General features: G+C 36.3%; 1 long non-coding RNA gene across 1 annotated transcript; it reads right to left on the reverse strand.

Moving 5' to 3' along the window:
* Positions 1 to 5,862: 5,862 nt before the first annotated feature.
* LOC149406531 (uncharacterized) lies at positions 5,863 to 7,104 on the reverse strand. The gene is made up of 3 exons (XR_016301773.1): positions 7,076 to 7,104; positions 6,439 to 6,632; positions 5,863 to 5,988 (listed from the first exon to the last, which is right to left on the reverse strand). It is a non-coding gene; the product is annotated as an uncharacterized LOC149406531 (long non-coding RNA).
* Between the last annotated feature and the right edge of the window lie 12,607 nt (positions 7,105 to 19,711).

The raw sequence follows: 19,711 nt of genomic DNA on the forward strand, positions 1-19,711 counted from the left end.
AAATTAACTTGCAATTATAAATTAGATTACACTTAAATATACAACTAATTAATAATATCACATATTTAGATTCGTCTTAATTCGGGTCGAGACTCGGGACAACCCCGACCCCGACTCGAGACTCAAGGATGGCTCGACGAGCTTTTGGGCCGAGCCCCGTGAGAGTTGGGCTCACCGCTCAAGAATGGAAGTTCGGGCGGGTGCCCAAGACCCCCGGGTCCAAATCAGACCGAAAACAGCCCCGTTCGGGCCCCGAGGCGTCGCTGCTCCGCCTCGCCATTGCTCTCCCGTCTCGTATTCACCCGCATCCACGTCGCCGCGGACTAAGTGAGTCTCCGCACTCGCCGAACCTTTCCGTGTTACCTCGACACAAAAACAAAACAGCGAAACGAACCACGAGGTTTTGCTTAGCGAAACAAAACCAACAACTTAAATTGTTCACATCCTAATCGAACTCAAACCAAACAAAAATTTCGATACCCTAAACCCGACGACACGAACAAAGTTTTGATTCTCAGATTCACACCAACGAAACAAAAAAATTCAGATTGAGAATCAATTCAATTTTAAAACGAGCATAACAAACCCAAACTCATAATCAAACCAACAGAACCAATCTAAAATTCAAACCAAAGAACCGATTTCGAACTCAAGTTCGACAATCTCAAATTCCAATTCACGCTCAGACAAATATTTCTATTAAGTTATCTACAACATTCATAATAAGGTCGTTTTCTGTCAACATGAAAATGACAACTCTATTTAACAGTTAGTCAAATCCTCAGTTAGAGAGGCCCTAAACATTAGAAGCCCAAGCCCTCAACTAGTGAAGGCCTCGGCTCCAAAGGCCCTCGGCTCAAGCTGACCCGAACGAGCCTCCTTTGACTGACCAACGTGTTAGCACGGATCGGGGGACACGTAGTTGTGCTCGAAGAAGTTTTCGATACGCAAAACAATCCAGAAGAGGTCCTTTCGGGAATCAAGGAGCTCGCACCACAACGCTTCAATGGAGAGACCAACAAGGATGATGTGTCATGTGTCTCACCCCCAACGCGGGGATGAAAAAAGATGCTCTAGATCAAGGACTATAGGACGTCGATCGGCGGGATGACACGAACATGAGAGAATCTCCACGACGAGTGTGTGTCGCACAAGTTAGTATTGCATAGAAATGAACCAATGGGATATCGATGCGACTACGTCGCTCCTCGCAATTCTCACTCCATCTCAAAAGGAATTTCAAATCCTTGTCGGCGATCTGCCTTCATCCAAACGCCCGCAAGGCTGACTACGCAAACAATGGACCCGAGACACCATCTTAACAATTGGTGAGAGCTTTCCCTTATTAAAACAAGGTCGGAGGTTCAAGAGCATCTAACGCTAGAAGCAAGCCTCCTTACGAAAGAAGATGCGCGACACAAACTGCTCATGTGACAACTCCGGAGAGTGGCTCCAATCATGACTATTATAAAAAAAAATTAAATTTTTTTTTTAAAAAATTATGTTGTGCAAGCTTTGCACAACAAAATTCTTTGATTGTGCAATCCTTCATCGTACAAGAGACCTCAAGTTCCCTATTTTTTAAACTTGTTTGAGCCATCGGTTTTGCCGATGAAATCAACGACGTGGGTGGTCACCACGACCAACAGCACAAACATCCTCTGACATAAACACAAACAGTTGGCCTGCAAAGACAAAGTCCCGTATGTGATCAAGGTTCATGCTCATAACCCAAATCCAGAATTCAACATTCAAACATCACTAACTGAATTCATAATCAAACCAACAATTTCAATATTTTATTTATCCAAAACCAACAACTTTAGATAATGTCATCAACTCAAGAACACCACTACAAACAGTCGGAATCTTTATTACAATTACATTGCTACTTTTTTAGATATTTTTTTTTATTTGAAATATACAGTGCTATTGTTTAAGATATAAATACAGCTATTCACACGATTGAGCTCCCAACACAAGGGACGGAGATAGAAAACATTTTTATGTGGAGCTAATTTGTAAAAAAAAATCTCAATGGGAATTAATTGAAGTCTTGGGTAAAATATATATATATATATATATATATATAGTATTAACCGCAAAGTAAACCAACAAATCCTCATACGATATCAAGACGGAAATTTAATAAAAAAAAGTATATAAAAGAAACAATTATTCAATCATAGGTCTCAGTTTAAGAAATAACCACTGAATCACACACCAACAAAAAAAACAGATCCAACAAGTACTTATTTTATATAAAAATAAACTAAACAATAATAAAATCCAAGCAATAATGAATCCGAAAAGAGAATCCGGTTGCAACAAACAAACAGTAGTGAAGAACTAATAAGGATGATGAGCAGCGAAGAAGACCGGAGTTCCAACGCCATAATAAAGTCCGGCGGCAAGTGGGCAGTAATGAGGGGCTCCGGTAGAAGCACCGCAAGAGCAATCTGGGTAGAAGTAGTAATAATAGTTGGGCTATTTTGCTAACTAGCCAAATCAATGAGAATAGTCAAAGTTTCAATTAATACAGGGAACAGCCCAACTAATCTAAACTACCTAAATTACCCTTTCACACAACTCTCTCTCTCTTCAGCATATTCTTCTGCGTCGCCGAGGATCCGCTCGAACATGATCGCCGCCGAGAGCCCGAGGTAGCCGTCGAGCGCCGCGGCGGAGACGAGGTCGCTTGCGCCGCTGGTTTTCACGGTCAGGGTGCTACGGGATCACCGCCACCGCCACCGCGTCGCCGTCGCTCAGGCGGCGGAGCGCGCGCACGGAGAGGCCGCGATCGGGGGAGTCGAGGATGGCTATGGCGTCGCTGTACCGTTTCGATGTCCGTACGCTCGTCCTCGCAGGAGATTTCTCCGGCGACGGCCTCGAGTCGTCCGAGCTCTTCCGATCGTTCTCGGAGATGGCGCGGATGGTGTGGCTCCTCCACTGCCTTGCTTTCACGATCGAACCTGAGGTCTCAGAAGTCGACGGCGAAGCAAAGCCCTAAACCTAACCCTAACCTCGGGTTCGCTGGAGGTGGAGAAGACGAAACAATTCGCGAATCGGTTAATTAATTAACCTACTGGAGTGAGTTACGTTAATTAATTAACTGATTCGTGAATGATTTGAAATTCACAAAAAATTTACAAAAATCATAACTTAAAAGTCAATTGATATTCAAAGCATTCAATTAATTAACCTAATTCCGACTTCAATCATTTAGTAAATTAACTTTACTCACAAAAAAATCAAAACCTAAACTAATATTCAACCAATAAGTTAATTAATTAACCTAACTCACTCCAGTAGGTTAATTAAATTAACCTATTGACGAATTTACCAAGGGCGTTATGGTCTGAGCCGAAAATATGGGCTATTTGCTTAATAAAATGAAACTTTGGCTATTCCCCCAATAACAATTACAAACTTGGCTAGTTACAACAAATTCACGTTCTGGTGGATGATCGGTACCGGCACGGCGGCAACGAACGCCGGCGCCGGTTCTTTCGGCGTAGCCCTCGTGACCTCGACTGGCTTGACCTTTATTGTGTGGAAGCGGTCTCGGAGTGCCGCCGCGACAGTCTCGTCGGACTCGAAGTTGACGAAGCCGAATCCACGTGGCTTCTTGCTGACCTGGTCGGGATGATGACGTGGTCGGTGATGGTCCCGAACTTGGCGAAGTAGTGGTGAAGCTCGTCCTCGGTGAGTCCCTCCGGAAAACCGCCCAAGAAGAGTTTCTTGCTCTGTGGAAGATCGCGATAGTTGACCTTCTTCTTCTTCTTCCTCTCCGCCGATACTTCTGCTCTCACCTCAGCCTGAAAATCATAATAATAAAGATTTAGATGTATTCGAAAAAGAAACTAATTAATGTGTTCGGTCTATAGAATAGATTAATTACGGCGTTAGAGCTCTCGGCTAGTTCAGATAAGCCTAACAAATATTTGAGTTTAGACTCGATCTTCATAATATGTTTGAAAACACACTTCATATTTTTCTTATGTTTTTTGTTGATTTGCGTGAATATGCTAAGCACTATATGTTTATATAGACGTGGAATTTCCTACTCCTAATCCTAATCCTTCTCCGATTCTTTATTCTAGAATTTCACTATTAGTAGGATTTATAATTTGACACGCGTTTAGTTAAACAAATACCCTACTTTGACATATATAACATATTATATCAAAATATATTACAATAATAGACGTACACTGAATATTTTCTAAGTTAAATTGTTTCTAACAATTTCAATTTCTTATTCATATCTATAACATAGATAATAAAGAGGAACTTCACTCCCTCATTTATCCTGGGGCCGCCATGTGGCGTCGCCAGGCGGCGACACGTGGCAGTCTTTTTTTTTTTTTTTTTTGGCTTTTTTTTTTCTTTGCCTTTGCTTTCGGGTTTTTTTTTTCTTTGCCTTTGCCATTTCGGTTTTTTTTTTCTTTGCCTTTCGGTTGGTTTTTTTTTCAATCTATTTTGTTAAAAAAAAATTATGTATATTGTTTTTTTTCTCCCTCTCTCATCCATATATTTTGTATAATTTTTTTATTTATTCTATAATCATAATTACTGATTCTATATTATACTATATCAATAACATACATTATTTTGAGTGTATGTTAGTTTTATATTTTCTTTATTAGATTCTTTTTCTTTTTCTCTTTGATATTTATTTCCTTTCACCTTATATGTGTCTCCATATTTCATTGGTTCGTTTTTTTTTTTTAAGTTTTTTTCCAATCTATTTTGTAATTTTTTTTTATATATATTGTTTTTTTCCTCCCTCTCTCATCAATATATTTTGTATGATTTTTTATGTATTTTATAATCATAATTACTGATGCTATATTATACTATGGTCCCGTCTGACATAGCTTTGTTTTTTAAAAAAGTGCTTTTATCAAAAACTGTTTTTTTTAAATGACAAAGTGTTTGGTAAACTGTTTATAAAAAAAGTTGTTGCTGGTAACAAAAACTGATTTAGCGTTTGGCAAAATAAATATATGATAATAAAAAAACTAAAATATACATGTTCTTAATAATTAAATAATAATTATTGATATGCTTATTTATATACATATATATAAATAATATTTTGTACGATGATATTACTGTAATTTATATAGCAAACTTAAAAACACTTTTTCTAAAAGCTAAAAATCCTAGCTTTTCCATGTCATGTACAAAATCTAAAAACATTTTTGAAATTTTTTGTAAAAACAGTTTTGCCAATCACCGGATAAACAGTTTAGTTTTTTCTAAAAACAAAAACAAGGTTTTTTAATCACAACCAAACGTAGCCTATATCAATAACATACATTATTTTTAGTGTATGTTAGTTTTATATTTTTTTAATTAAATTCTCTTTTTTTTCTCTTTGATATTTATTTTCCTTCAACTTATATGTGTCTCCATATTTTATTGAAAAGCGAACGCAAGTCTTATTTACCCATGAAAGTCTAATCAATGTACAAAATAATTTTTTTTACATTTTATTATTCGTTCATGATTTTTAAGGGTTTTTTCTTAATTGTCGGTTTCTTTGGTGCCCATTGTTTACAAATCTTGATAACACAAAAATTAACCTCTACAAATTTTATTTGCTATTATCATTTATAATATGCTAAAATCATTCGCGCGTAGCGTGATGCTAAAACTAGTATATATATAGAGAGAAAAAAGAAATCCAGATTGGAGGGGTCGCTTGATCCCCTCTGAAACAATAGGCTCCGTGACAAAGACGGTCTGCAAAATCACCTAAAAAGATAGTCACAAGTCCATAAAATTCCTTAGACGAAGAGTATGTAAAGAAACAAAGAGAGAATCTTTACATAAAAAAAAAATAAAAATAAAAAAAAATGAATAGTAAACAAAACAGCCACCGAAGTAAGTCGACTCTAGCACTAATACAAACAGCTTCTTTTACCTATACACATCTGTAAATTTCCAGCTTCAAGGTCCTCGTAATAAACATAATTAATCCTACAAAACAAAACAACAACAACAACAACAACAACAAACCATCAAAACACAAACTTGAGTACCCAGAAACAAAAATAGCAAAATGAGCGAGGCCATCGTTCATGTCTGGGATTTACGTATTAAAGAAAAGCAAATATCTAAGCAAATAGATTCAAGGAACACACTGCGAGAAACAAGTTGAAAGGAAGAGCATGACAGTTGGAGTCTCTGGGATCGTGGAGGTCGGAGAGCAAGACACAATGGTTTGTTGCGGGATCGATGTATAAGAGGGAAAATAAATTTAGCATTAAACCAAAAGATAGCTCTTGATTATACCTCTACAATCTAAAATAACATGAAAATCCAATCCATTCAACAAAAGCTATAGTCATAGTGCCACAGAGTCAAAGACCATCTTTTTTTTTTTCACAAATTAAATCCATTTAACAGAAGTAAAAAATAAACACTCACAGAGTCACAGAGTCGTAGATTTCAATCGCAAATATGGTATATCATCAATACTTCCTCTACGACGTTCTTTGTGGAAGTCAATATTGCTTTTTGAGACTGTTCTTTCAAACGATCAATTGTTTCTCTGAACTTTGTAATTTGCATCAGCTAGCTAATCAAGTAACTATAGAAATTGCGAAGAACAAAGACAAGTACTGCAAAAACAAGAAACAGACGTAATTACTTCAATACGTTCCCAACATTTATCTCACTACACAATCAAGGTTAATCAGAAATAGCGCTGACTTCGAGACACACAATCAATAAACGGAACCATATATGATAAACACCACAAAACTCAGATGTCAAACCCAAGCCATGTTTTGAAGCTTAATTGGATACAATGCAGGCTAACCAATCCCTACCTCCAGAATGGAATCCAAATACCGAAATGAAACCCAAAAAGTAAGGGATTGAAGAAATACGCAAAATTTGATATCGAGCGAACTGATCAAAAATCAAAATTTGGTTAAGGGCTTTGATAGAGAGCAAAACCAATTTCTTTTTTTCTCACAAGCAAAAACATCAAACAGATTGTAAGCATTAATTTGACAAATCCAACCCCCTAAAATTTCATCCTCTCAAATTATATTCGGACCTAAAACCGTGGAATTCGAGAGAAAAAAAACTGTATCAAATCAACACAATCAATGAAAACCCCCTCTTCTCTTTCTTTCTCTCCGTTTTTTTCTCTCCTCTCTCCCGTTTAAGCTTCTCTTTCTTTTCTTTTCTTTTCTTTTTTTGCCGCGAAATCTAAAACATAGTTGTGTTTTTACCATGGACACAAAAAGCGTCGTACAAACTCAAAATTTTGATACTATGATGGAAATTAAATTACTCGTCACGACGTAATTATTTAAATTTCATTTCTGCACAAGGGACAAATAAAAGTAAAGATCCAAATGTAACTACCTAATTCAATTCATAAAATAATCAAATAAGGTAGATAAATTTGAGGATGGTGATAACATTGTGGGTGTCATCGACGGATTCCACACGTGAGACTTTCTAAAATCTCTCTTTAGGACCATATCCACAACAATGGTCGAGCTTATGATGAAAAAAAAAATCAGCATATGGGAGTGTCGTGAATCACCTCGACAATGAAAAAAGAAATGAACAAAGCGTTCATTGAATGAAGTACAGTGACTTTGACACCAACAAATCTGAAAGGAAAAGGATGAGGGAAATTATAGTCGTAAACAACCTTCCTCCAACTGACGCTAGGTTGCACTTATGTCAATTTCACGGCACTAAAATTCCACACGAGAAGATCCTCATGTTGGCACCAAAAAAAGTTCATGGAATCGTTGCTCTTGAAGCAAGATCTCGAGAAGTTAGACCAGAAAAGAACTATGAATTCCGTAAAGATCATGAGCATTACTGAAGATAATGGAAACCGGAGAAGAGAAAGAATGGAAGGTCTAGTTCTCATTATTAAATCAAGCGAATTTATACACCAAAATATAATAACTACTCTACGAAATAACTGGAAATAAATGAGTAACAACCTAGGAGGATAACAGCGTACAAGTAACAGCCTCCTAGGTTTTAGGTAAAGCATAACAACATCTAAAGAATAGCTAACAACTTAAATACGCGTTGACATAGTAATTATCTCCAACACTCCCCCTCAAGCTAAACAATACACGTTAAATAAGTTTAGCTTGCAACACAAGTTACTGAACAAAGGTGATGGAAGAGCCTTTGTCATTATGTCAGCAATCTGTTGACGAGACGGAATGTGATGCAGCTTGATATCTTCATTTTCAATCTTCTCACTTATGAAGTCATAAGTGCTTGTCAATTTCGATGTGCTTGGTGCGATCATGGTGGACGGGACTCTTCACGATGCTGATGGCGGCTTCATTATCACAGTGAAGATGAACTTGTTGTTCATGGGGAATCTTTAGGTTGTTGAGTAGTCTTCTGAGCCAAATTCCTTCACAAATCCCTTGAGCAAGAGATCTATATTCAGCTTCGGCACTGCTACGCGAGACCACTGATTACTTCTTACTCCTCCATGTCACCAAATTGCCATAGACAAACGTGCAATAACCCAATGTAGATCTTCTATCAGTTTGAGAACCACCATAGTCAGCATCTGTGTAGACCTCAATGCTTTTACTGGAACTCTTCTTGAAGAATAATCCTTTTCCTGGAGTGCCTTTAAGGTATCGAAGAATCCTGAATACTGCTTCCATGTGGGGCTCCTTGGGGTTGCTCATGAATCGGCTAACCAAGCTGACAGCAAACCCAATGTCTGGTCTAGTGTTTGCCAGATAAATCAGCTTCCCTACTAAGCGTTGATATCTTCCTCGATCCACTGTCGCATCTGACTCAGCTGCATCAAGCTTGAGCTTTGGCTCCATAGGTGTATCCGTCGGTTTACAGCCACTCATTCCAGTTTCTTTGAGCAAATCAAGGGTGTATTTCCTTTGAGACACACAAATACCCTTTGTGGATCTGAGTACTTCCATGCCTAGGAAGTATTTTAGCTTTCCCAAATCCTTGACTTCAAACTCAGTGGCAAGTATTTGTTTGAGATTTGCAATTTCTTCCTCATCATCACCTGTGATTACAATATCATGAACATAGACACTCAAGATTGTAATTTTACCACTGGTGCCATGTTTGGAGAAGGGGGAGTGGTCATCTTCACTCTGAGAATATCCAACTTTCTTCAAGACTAAGGAGAATCTGCTAAACCAAGCTCTAGGACTTTGCTTAAGCCCATATAGGCTCTTTTTCAACTTGCAGACTTTTCCTTGAGAATGTTGATTTTCAAAGCCAGGTGGGATGTCCATGTAGACTTCTTCAGTTAGCTCACCATTTAGGAATGCATTCTTGATGTCTAACTGATGCAATGGCCAATCATGATTCGCTGCTAGAGAGAGTAAGACTCGGATAGTATTTTGCTTAGCCACAGGAGCAAATGTCTCTTGGTAATCAATACCATAAGTTTGAGTAAAACCTCTAGCGACTAACCTTGCCTTGAGTCTCTCCACGGATCCATCAGAATTGTGCTTGACAGTGAACAACCAACGACAACCAACAGTCTTCTTTCCATGTGGTAGTGTGGTGATATCCCATGCGTCATTCTTCTCTAAGGCCCTGATTTCTTCATAGGTTGCTTGTTTCCATTCTGGATCTGCTAGAGCTTCTTGTATTAAGGAGGGGATCTGAGCTTGATCAATCTGAGTGAGGAAGGCTTGACTGCTTGCTGAAAGATGACCATAGTACAAGAAATCTTCCATCTGATATGGTGTGTGAGCTCTGGCAGACTTTCTCAAGGCAATAGGTAAGTCCTCATCATGCAAAGAAGAATCTGGGTTAGTGTTACCTGGATCATGTATGTCAGCTGGTAAGGAACTCGGATCCAATGATTGGTTTGCTTCAGTCTCAGCTGATGATGGACTTTGTGAGGTGGCCTCTTGACTTTGTAATGTGGAATATATTTGGACAGGCTCAAGGTGGATTTGTTGAGGCACGTGATTATGGTCTTTATCCTGAGATTCTATGAATTTCTCCCCCTGAATTGAAGTGTAGAAAGGACAGTTTTCTAAGAAGGTAATGTCCATGATGTGGAAGTATTTTCTGAGGGATGGTGAATAGCACTTATACCCTTTTTTTATGGTGAGTAGCCTAGAAAAATGCACTTTAGGGACCTAGGATCTAACTTGTTCTGGTCATAGAGGTGAATAAAGGCTGAGCATCCAAACAATTTAGGTGTGATAGTAGAGAGAAGTTCAAAGTTTGGAAAGCTTTCAAGTAATTTTTGGCAAGGGGTTGAGAATTTTAGGACTCTTGAGGGCATTCTATTTATAAGATAGGCTGCGGTTAGGACTGTATCTCCCCAATATTTTTTAGGCACATTAGTAGTGAACATGAGTGATCTAGCTACTTCTAATAAATGCCTATTTTTCCTCTCTGAAATTCCATTTTGTTAGGGTGTTTTAACACACGAGCTAGTGTGTATAATGCCATTTGAGGGGAAAAATTCACTTAGGGTTGAATTGAAAAATTATGTGCCATTATCTGAATGAAAAATCTGAATTCTAGTGTTGAATTCGGACTTACTTTTCATTAGATCAACCCATGTGAGCCTAGTGTGATCATCTATAAGGAGTAGAAACCATTTTGCACCAGAAATGCTAGCAATCTTAGAGGGTCCCCAAATATCACTATGAATCATTGTAAATGGCTTAGATGGTTTATATGAATTAGGCACATATGATTTTCTAGTGTGTTTAGACAAATGACAAATATCACATTGCAACTGTTTCAAATTTGAGTTCATGAACAATGATGGAAAGAGTTTTGAAAGGTACAAGAAGTTTGGATGACCAAGTTGATAATGTAGCAACATGATTTGTTCCTTATTTGAAGACTTATTGAATTTTGTCATCAAACAGCTAGAATTTTCTGAGTTCTTGAGTAGGTAGAGACCAGCCTTGACTTCAGCACTGCCAATCATCTTCCCCGAGGCCCTGTCCTGAAACACACAAAAATCCTCATTGAAGTGAGTAACACATTTCAAATCCTTATTTACTTTATGCACAGACAGTAGATTGCAATTCAGTTTAGGCACATAGAAAACGGAGTTGAGTTGCAATGATGATGAGAGTTTGACTGTTTCGATGCCTTTTACATATGGGATAGCACCATCTGCTGTGGTGACTATAATTGATCTATCACTTTCATGGTATAAGGTAAATAAATCACGGTTTCCAGTCATGTGATCGGTTGCTCCAGAGTCCACTATCCATGAGGAATTATGGTCAGTTTTTTAGTGGAAAACCAGTGAGATATTACCTTTCTTTACCACAAGTGCACCACTAGTAGATGTCTGGGGAGCTTGTTGTGATTGGCTGATCAAGGCTTGGAGAAGATCTAGCTGATCTTTGCTGAATGGAGATGTGGATGCTGAGTTTCCCTTGTGTTCTTGCTCTGAGTTGTATCTCCTTGGTTTCCAGTCGAGAGGCTTCCCGTGTATTTGTCAACAGGTGTCCTTCGTGTGTCCTGGCTTGTGGCAATGATCGCAATAGGGTCTCCTTGAGCCTTTTCTGTCTGCATAAGCCTTGGCTGCTTGGCTTTGGTTGTCACTGGAGCCCATGAGCGTTGAGACCTCATTGCTTGTTGGTGAAGCATCTATCATCGTGACTTTCCTTTGGCTTTCCTCATGTCTGATTGAAGAGAAGGCTTCTCTCGGGGAAGGTAGTGGCTTGGTGCTGATGACTCGTCCTCTAGCTTCATCGAGATCCTTGCTTAGACCAGACAGGAATTTAAACACCCGTTTGGTCTCAACAATGGACTTGTAGAGTTTGGCATCGTCAGGGCAGCTCCATTTGTGTGTGTCGATGAGATCAATTTTCTGCCAATCACGTGTGAGAGAACTGAAGTATTGTGTAACTGAGTATTCACCTTGCTTGATGTCATGGAGGTGACTCTCGGTTTCAAACACTTATGAGGTGTTCTCTGAGCAGGAGAAGGTGATTTTGGCAGCTTCCCATATCTCTGCTACAGTGGAATAGAGCAAGAAGTTCTCTCCAATCTCCGGTGTCATGGAATTGATGAGCCAAGACATGACCATATTGTTGTTGGCTTTCCATGATCTGAAGGTTGGATCTTCTTCCTTTGGAGTGATTGTCGTGCCTGTCAAGAAATCGTCTTTGCTTCTTCCACAAACGAACATCAACACAGACTGAGACCAGTGCAGATAATTTTGGCCAGTGAGTTTGTGATTTGTTATTTGTTGGGAGAAGTGGTCATTGTTTGGCTGATTTTGTGAGGTTGGGATTACTGGAACGATGTCAGTAGCAGATTCAGATGAGGTCGTGGAGGTGAGACCTTGCATTTGGTTTCCGTACTTCGTCAATGAAGCTCTGATACCATGAAGATAATGGAAACGGAGAAGAGAAATAATGGAAGGTCTAGTTCTCATTATTGAATCAAGCAAATTTATACAGCAAAATTTAATAACACTCTACGAAATAACTGGAAATAAATGAGTAACAACCTATGAGGATAATAACGTACAAGTAACAGCCTCCTAGGTTTTAGGTAAAGCATAACAACATCTAAAGAATAGCTAAGAACTTAAATACGCGTTGACATAGTAATTATCTCCAACAATTACACTTTCTGGTGTATCCATTTGAGGATATAAATTGAAGCTCTCATCCAGAGAGTGAGCTACAAAAATTTATTCTAAGAATCGTGAATGAAAACAACGCGCCCACAAGACAACTTGCTCTCGTCACTCTTTTTCTGTTTGGTCAATTAACGTCGATCTTAACCTAGAACTAGTCTCTCTGCTAAGAGATCTTCATCGACAATTGGTTCAAGGAACTTGTTGCTGCTATGCTTTATTTGTACAGAGTTTGTGAGTGCATGTTTTGCATTGGCGTGATGTGTCAATCTTCTTGAGAGGATTGGGTGAAAGAGAGAGGGAGTCTCTGACCTAAGGGGAGCTTAGATTGTCATCCATTGGAGAAGTCAAAGAAGCTAGGCGTTTGAGAGAGAGAGTCTGCAAACCTAAATCATATACCTTTAATTATAGAGATAGTTGATCGTTTTTCACTACCGGACGTAGCAGTCCATTTGACTAAGTGCTTTATCACCGAACAGAGTTACGAAATCTATGTGTTCATTATTATTTTTCTGCTTGTTTAATTGCTTGCTAAATTGTTATTGCACCAGCAGATAGTTGTTCAACTAGTTATTCAAACCGATATAGTTGAACATCCTTCTCAATAATTTCACACACCACTTTAATCTAGCTTAGTATTTTAGCTCGTGTCCGATCGCTCTATGTGAGTCATTTCCATAATTGTTAATGGCCTACAACATCTAGGAGGCGCTCCAAGTAGTTCATCCATAATATACTAAGAACCTCTCTATTTAACGTCATTAACTAATTTCTACGATTGCGACATGTACATAGTTCGAGAGATGAAATTCTCCAGCAAAGACGAGACCAACTTTGAGTGGTTAATTCATGGCGCTGCCGCCGTAATCACCGTTACCAGCAAAGACGAGACCAACTATGAGTACTGAAATTTTTTTGGGTCGTTTCGATGCTGGTTACTTAATGTCTTAGATCTAGGTAAAAAAAAGCCTTATTTTGTGTAATTCATATTTGAAGTAATAAATAAGTCTTTGAATAATATGTAGTCTTGAACACTCGTGGTTTTTCTTTTCTATAGTTTTGATCACTATAAATAACTATATATAATGTCATGTTTATTTATAATTTGTGTGATCATTTACTTCACTGTTTTTTTTTAATAATTCAATTTTACATCATATATCATATCATCAATTACATATTTAACCACAAGATATAATCTTTAAACGTTAATATTGCGTTTGTTAGGGATTGAATCATCGCACTCTCACAGAGATCTCTTCACAGGCAGGAGGTCTTGTCATCCAAAACTAAGATTTTGGGGTATTTACTTCATTGTTTATGTTATGAATCTCGACCTTGTTTCACACGCAAGCCTTCAAGATCAAAGTATGCACAATGTACAAGAACTGTAAAAGAAAGTAAAGGACACATTGGATTTATCCTGGTTCGGTCACTAACGACCTACGTCCAGCCTTAGGGTTCTTCCACTATCAGCAATGATGAACAATCCACCACGAGTTACACCGAAACCTTCAAATCTGACTCTTACACACGAATACTCTCTCACTCGAGTTTCTCTTAGAATTTTTCTCTCACAATGCACTCTCTATATGTCTATGAAATGTTCTGAGTACAAGGATTACATCAAGAACTTCTTTATAGACTCATATGTAGTTGCCGTGTCCTCCAAGTAATGCAGAAGATGATCCAACAGTCGATATCTGAAGACTTGTTGAAACTCAGCTTTAATCTCCACGGTCCGACGAGGCCTTGATGATTGAAATTCAACATTTGTACAACAGTTTAATATTACAATCAATCCATTCTAACTAATGAATTCGTAATTAATTGTTGGATTGTAAACTTAGACATAAGTTTTTTAATATACTCTCCCGACTATTATTACTGGTTATCAAATTTTCAAAAATAAATTATTACTGGTTATCAGGTGACGACGATTGACCTAAAATTAAAGATAATCAAGGATTTGGAAAGAAGGGGGAAAAGGGCAAGAAAGAAGAAACGGCATGCAAAAGCGTGTTGATACTCGAGGCTTAATGGTATTAGAAACAAATTAGTTTAGAAGATATATTTGAGGTATATTATTAATGCTATTGGTGTGTCTAAATTTATGCTGATTCACATGGAATATTAAAGACAAAGATTGTTAAAGACGTATGACTGAAAAAAAATATTATTGGACCACCATTTCACAATAAAGCGCACTAATCTTTTATGCTTGAAATAATTGAGTGGTCCTTCATTGACTCTTGGTTCTGAATTTATGCATTTCATTTTTCATATGCCCGTAAGGCTTTGTTCATAATTAATGTGTCAAAACTATAGTAAGGATTATGTTAAAAAAAATATAATATTGAATAATGATAGAAGAAGATTGGTTCTTATCTTTATGGATAACTAAACGACAATGCAATTTAGAGAATGATGCAGAAGATATGAAAAGGCAAAAGATAAATCAACACATATTCAAGAGAAAGATTACAAAAAAGAAAAATAAGGAAAAATCTAAGGAACCAAAAGATTGAAAAAAAATGGTGGTTCTTAGCAGGATAAGATTTTTGAGGAAAAGAATTACGTTGTAGCCTGTATTTATTAGTTAGTATAAGGTATCAAAGAAAGATTTGATAATGTAATTTGGCATATTATCTGTTACATATATATTCTTGATTCTTCTTTATTCCTACTTCTTTTTATTAAGGCCCTTTTGAAGATTTTTTGTTTCATCTCGTCATCTCTAGACGCTCTAGTGCTTTGAAGATAACCTCTCAAAAGCATCAACGCGTCACATAATTATAACCTTTAAAATATTCTATATTATTTCACGTTTTTTTTATAATATTTACCTTCATTATCAGAACGTACGTTTCACAGCTTCTAATTTCTGTTTAATTTGTTCTCATATATCTTTATGCTTTAATAATTGTATCAAATAAGCGTCGTCCTTATTTTCTACAGGCCTCTTTCATAGAGAAATTTAATTAGTATACATGATAAAATAATTTTGTTTACATTCTATGTTCAAAATTATAGTTAAAACAGAATATATCTCTCACCATTTTTATTCTTTTCTGGTTTAGCTTCTCTTTTGAACCCACCACAAGGCTCATCGGAAATTGTCGCAATAGGGTAACATTAATTCATCACATTCTCTCGAATTTCTCGAATTTCATAGAAAACATATAACTGTTAAATGTATCTTGTGGTACCCAAAGTCTCATTTTTCAATTTTTTTTCTGACTATTTGGGATTTTACATGTAGTTATCATTTTTTCTATGATTATGCATGCATGTTGCAGATTTGTATAGAAGACATTGCATCTAACGAAGGAAAAAAATAACTAATTTTTCACAATGATATGTATGTTTATAAGGCAAAACTCAAATCAAATCAATTAGTTTGTTTTGCTGAATCCGTGTTGTCTAACATCTTAACACAAATTAACACTAAATCGATTAAAGAGCTAATGTCCGTAATTGTACTATTTAAACTAGAAATTCTAATTTGCTCGAGAAGAACAACATGGAAGGAATATGAGGGCATGTAGTTTTATAAATTTTGATAAAAATAAATCGTTGTGATATTTTTAGTCAATTCAGTTATCGTGCTATAAACAGGGAAATAATGGAATTAAAAGAAACTTTTCCAGAATACATCCGAGATTTAGTTTATTTAAAAAAAAAAAAACTAAAAAAAAACGTTAAATGGGAAAAAAAATTAAACTGGTATTTTCTGTCATTAATTTTGGCTATTTGCTAAAGATTTAAAATCGTTGGTTAGTTTATAATTTCAACGTCTCGCATGACGTTCGTGTAATCGTGCAATTCTATCGTTTCGTTTTCTGTGGTTTAGTCAGTTTAAGCTTCCTGTAATCTTTTACATAAACATGTTGTACAAAATAAATATTTCACATTGTAAAATATTGTGGGATATAAATTTCCCAATTTCAGGTTAGACATATAGTCCACAACAAAATAGCTAACTAATTGTTGAAAAAAAGCCTTCAATGAGAATCCAATGGTAATAGACTACACTCCCCATCACTCTTTCTTTATTTTCCTTCAGTATTTACCTTTTTTTTCTCGTTAGAATCTGGTCTGCCCATTATTTATTAATTCGTTGCCTATACTGTCTTGTTGAATCATTCATTGCCGATCTATCAAAGTTAGGATTAACACATGCTTGTTATTACTCCAAATCTTCTTCATACTTGTATATACTACTATACACACATACACTAATACTGCACACGCATATATACATACATCGTTGTACATTCTCATTATATCCTCCCACATGTTTGTACCGTAATGCAAATTGCTCTTATTGCTGTTATTAATTTTTCATATTTGCCCTTAGCGTACAGGAAGCTGCATATATAGACACACTATCAGACTATTGATTGGCTAACTGCGACACCGATTCGGTCGGACCAATAATAAAATATTGTCCTTCTCCGTTAATATTATTTGTCATTTTCTCTTTTGAAACGTTAATATATAATTACGAGGCCAAAGGCGCAAAATCTAGTATGTGTATGGAAACAATGTACATTACACATGTCTCTCACAAACATGACTAAGTTCAGAAGTTATGTGGTATTAAAAAAAAAAAGCTTCTAGTACTAGTAACTATACTATTTAGCCATTTGAGCAAAAAAAAAAAAAAAAAAAAACTATACTATATTATATAGCCTGTGCTATATTTAATAGGGTCACAAGCATAACGTGCTCTCACCTTCAATATTATATGAGTATTTATTACTGGAGAATATTTGATTTTTAAAAAAAAAAAAATTTGTGTTATTAAATGCTAAAAAAATTGTAAAAGCTTAGTATACACTTGGTGGAACTTTGACAGATGCAATAGTTCACAACCCATTATTATTATTTCTTGTTGAAAAACTAAACCGGACCTAAGGACCATTTAAGCAGTGAATGTCACAACTCACAACCTGAAAATATATTCCGAAGGAATGAAGAAAAATCCAACTACACTGCAAAAAATAGTAGTATTTTGTGCAACAATTTTTTGACGCAGAACACATAATTATCGTCGAAAATTTGTATCATTTGACGACATCATCCGTGAAAGTTGTTGAAGATACTCTATGATCAATAACACTAGTCTTTGATGACAAAGTTGCTGAAGATACTTACAGACGACCACTGCAATGGCGGTCAACGCATAATGGATATTGGAACAACATACGACGAACAGATTGCTCGATGTGGCTTCCGTGTCATAAACATGTAATTAAAACCACCATTTGTGTCAATAGGCGTATTTGGAAATAATGACAGTCGTCCGTGACATGCATGCACAACATTGCCTCCATGTCTCATTCTACTAATTTAAATTAATTTACTGATAAAAATGTGACGAATGAGTTAATGAGGTGTTCAAACCGCTTTTACGGATGTATGATATTTACCATAAATTTTCACAATTCAATATATAGTTTTGGCGATAATTTTACGATATTTAAGGTATTTCTGCTACGTTTGAAGCATATTGCGAGAGATGTTCAAATCGCTCTCGCAAGTGTAAGAAAAGCAAGATAACGCATGGAATACCTCGAATACCCGTGCCACACTCCGTATTTCAAATCTTGGTTCGAATAAATCCCCATACCTCCATGAATTATTTAAGGACTATAATTAAGGGCTAAGGTAACGATGTCCCATGCTGAGGGCAGTTGAGTTTAATCTATTGGGACTCAAAACACAAACTCAAATACAACGCACCCACAAAACAAAACACAGGATTAGTGACTTCATCAATGACCAAACACCAAAACAAACCCCAGAAAAGCAGGGATATTCATTTACTACCACTTTCGTCATCACTTCCATTATTTATTTAATCCATTTAAATGGAAGAAAAATAATATCATAGAAGTGGTGTTTAGTATCATTGGTCATGCAGTTGGATATGCATATGTGCTTCCCTTAAAAGGAAAGTAATCTTAAATATTAATATTCCATTAATAGGCTGAGAGGGTTTGGCATTAAATTAATGTTTGCCTATCTTAATCAGTGTACCATGGTATTAAACACTCGCACAATAATCTATTTGGGATTAACTATTTTGTTGCCTAGCTAAATCCTATTTAGTCTACCAAATAAAGGTGACACATACACATTGCCTTCAAGTGCTATTTGATTGAGCAAAGGAGAATAAAATAATCAAACATTATGGGATTGCTTTGGAAACATTAGTTTTATAGATCACAAACATTGAATAATAACACAACCAAACCAGATATTGTTAAAATAATTTGTCCATGCCACAAGCATACCCATTTGTTAAATACTTTAATGTCTCACTTAAAATATAAACCTAATCATGTAAGGAAAAAAAAAAGGGTCATTATTTATACTACTAAATTTATCAGAGGCTTCTAACAATTAAATATAGTAGTGTCGAATCTTTCGGATCAGCTTTATATTTGTATAAACTAAAGTATTCGTGTAAAGCTAATTGGGATAAACTTGAATAATGTTTATTTTTAATTTGTTTTTTCTTTCTTTCAAATTTTGCAACCACCATTTGGAGCAGAAACACTTTATGCTTCTTTCTACGGGACACACGAATAGAAAAACAACACAGCCTCTCTCTCTCTCTCTCTTAGTTCTGATAAGACATTAGATTCACAAATTTCATCTCTTGCATGTCTTGTAATTTAGAACCACGGCTTACTTAATCCCGAGATAATGATTACTAATGGAATCACTCGAAATAAAGAGGCAACCAACTATTTTTTTTTTATTTCTCTCGGTAAAGAACCGACATGAATCAGAAAAGAAAAAAAAACCCCAAATTGAACGTTGGTTATTCTTTAAGCAATGAAAGAAAATAATAACGACAAGAATTAATTTTCCCATAATTCTAATAATTTTTGCCCGGATGTATAAAGACTGTTACTTCCTTAAGCAACTCAAAGAAGAGAAGATCAAATGCTCTAATTAAATTCTCATTTTTTTCAGAGGTTATATTATATCCCTCTCTTTTCTCTCCCTCAAACAAGAGAATTATGCAGCTCAGTTAATTAACAGTCTAAATAAAACAAAATCAACAAG

Source organism: Urtica dioica, chromosome 1 (assembly GCF_054948205.1).
Source record: "Urtica dioica subsp. dioica isolate 48M chromosome 1, U.dioica_male_clone48M_v1_H2, whole genome shotgun sequence".
Taxonomy (NCBI): Eukaryota; Viridiplantae; Streptophyta; class Magnoliopsida; order Rosales; family Urticaceae; genus Urtica; species Urtica dioica.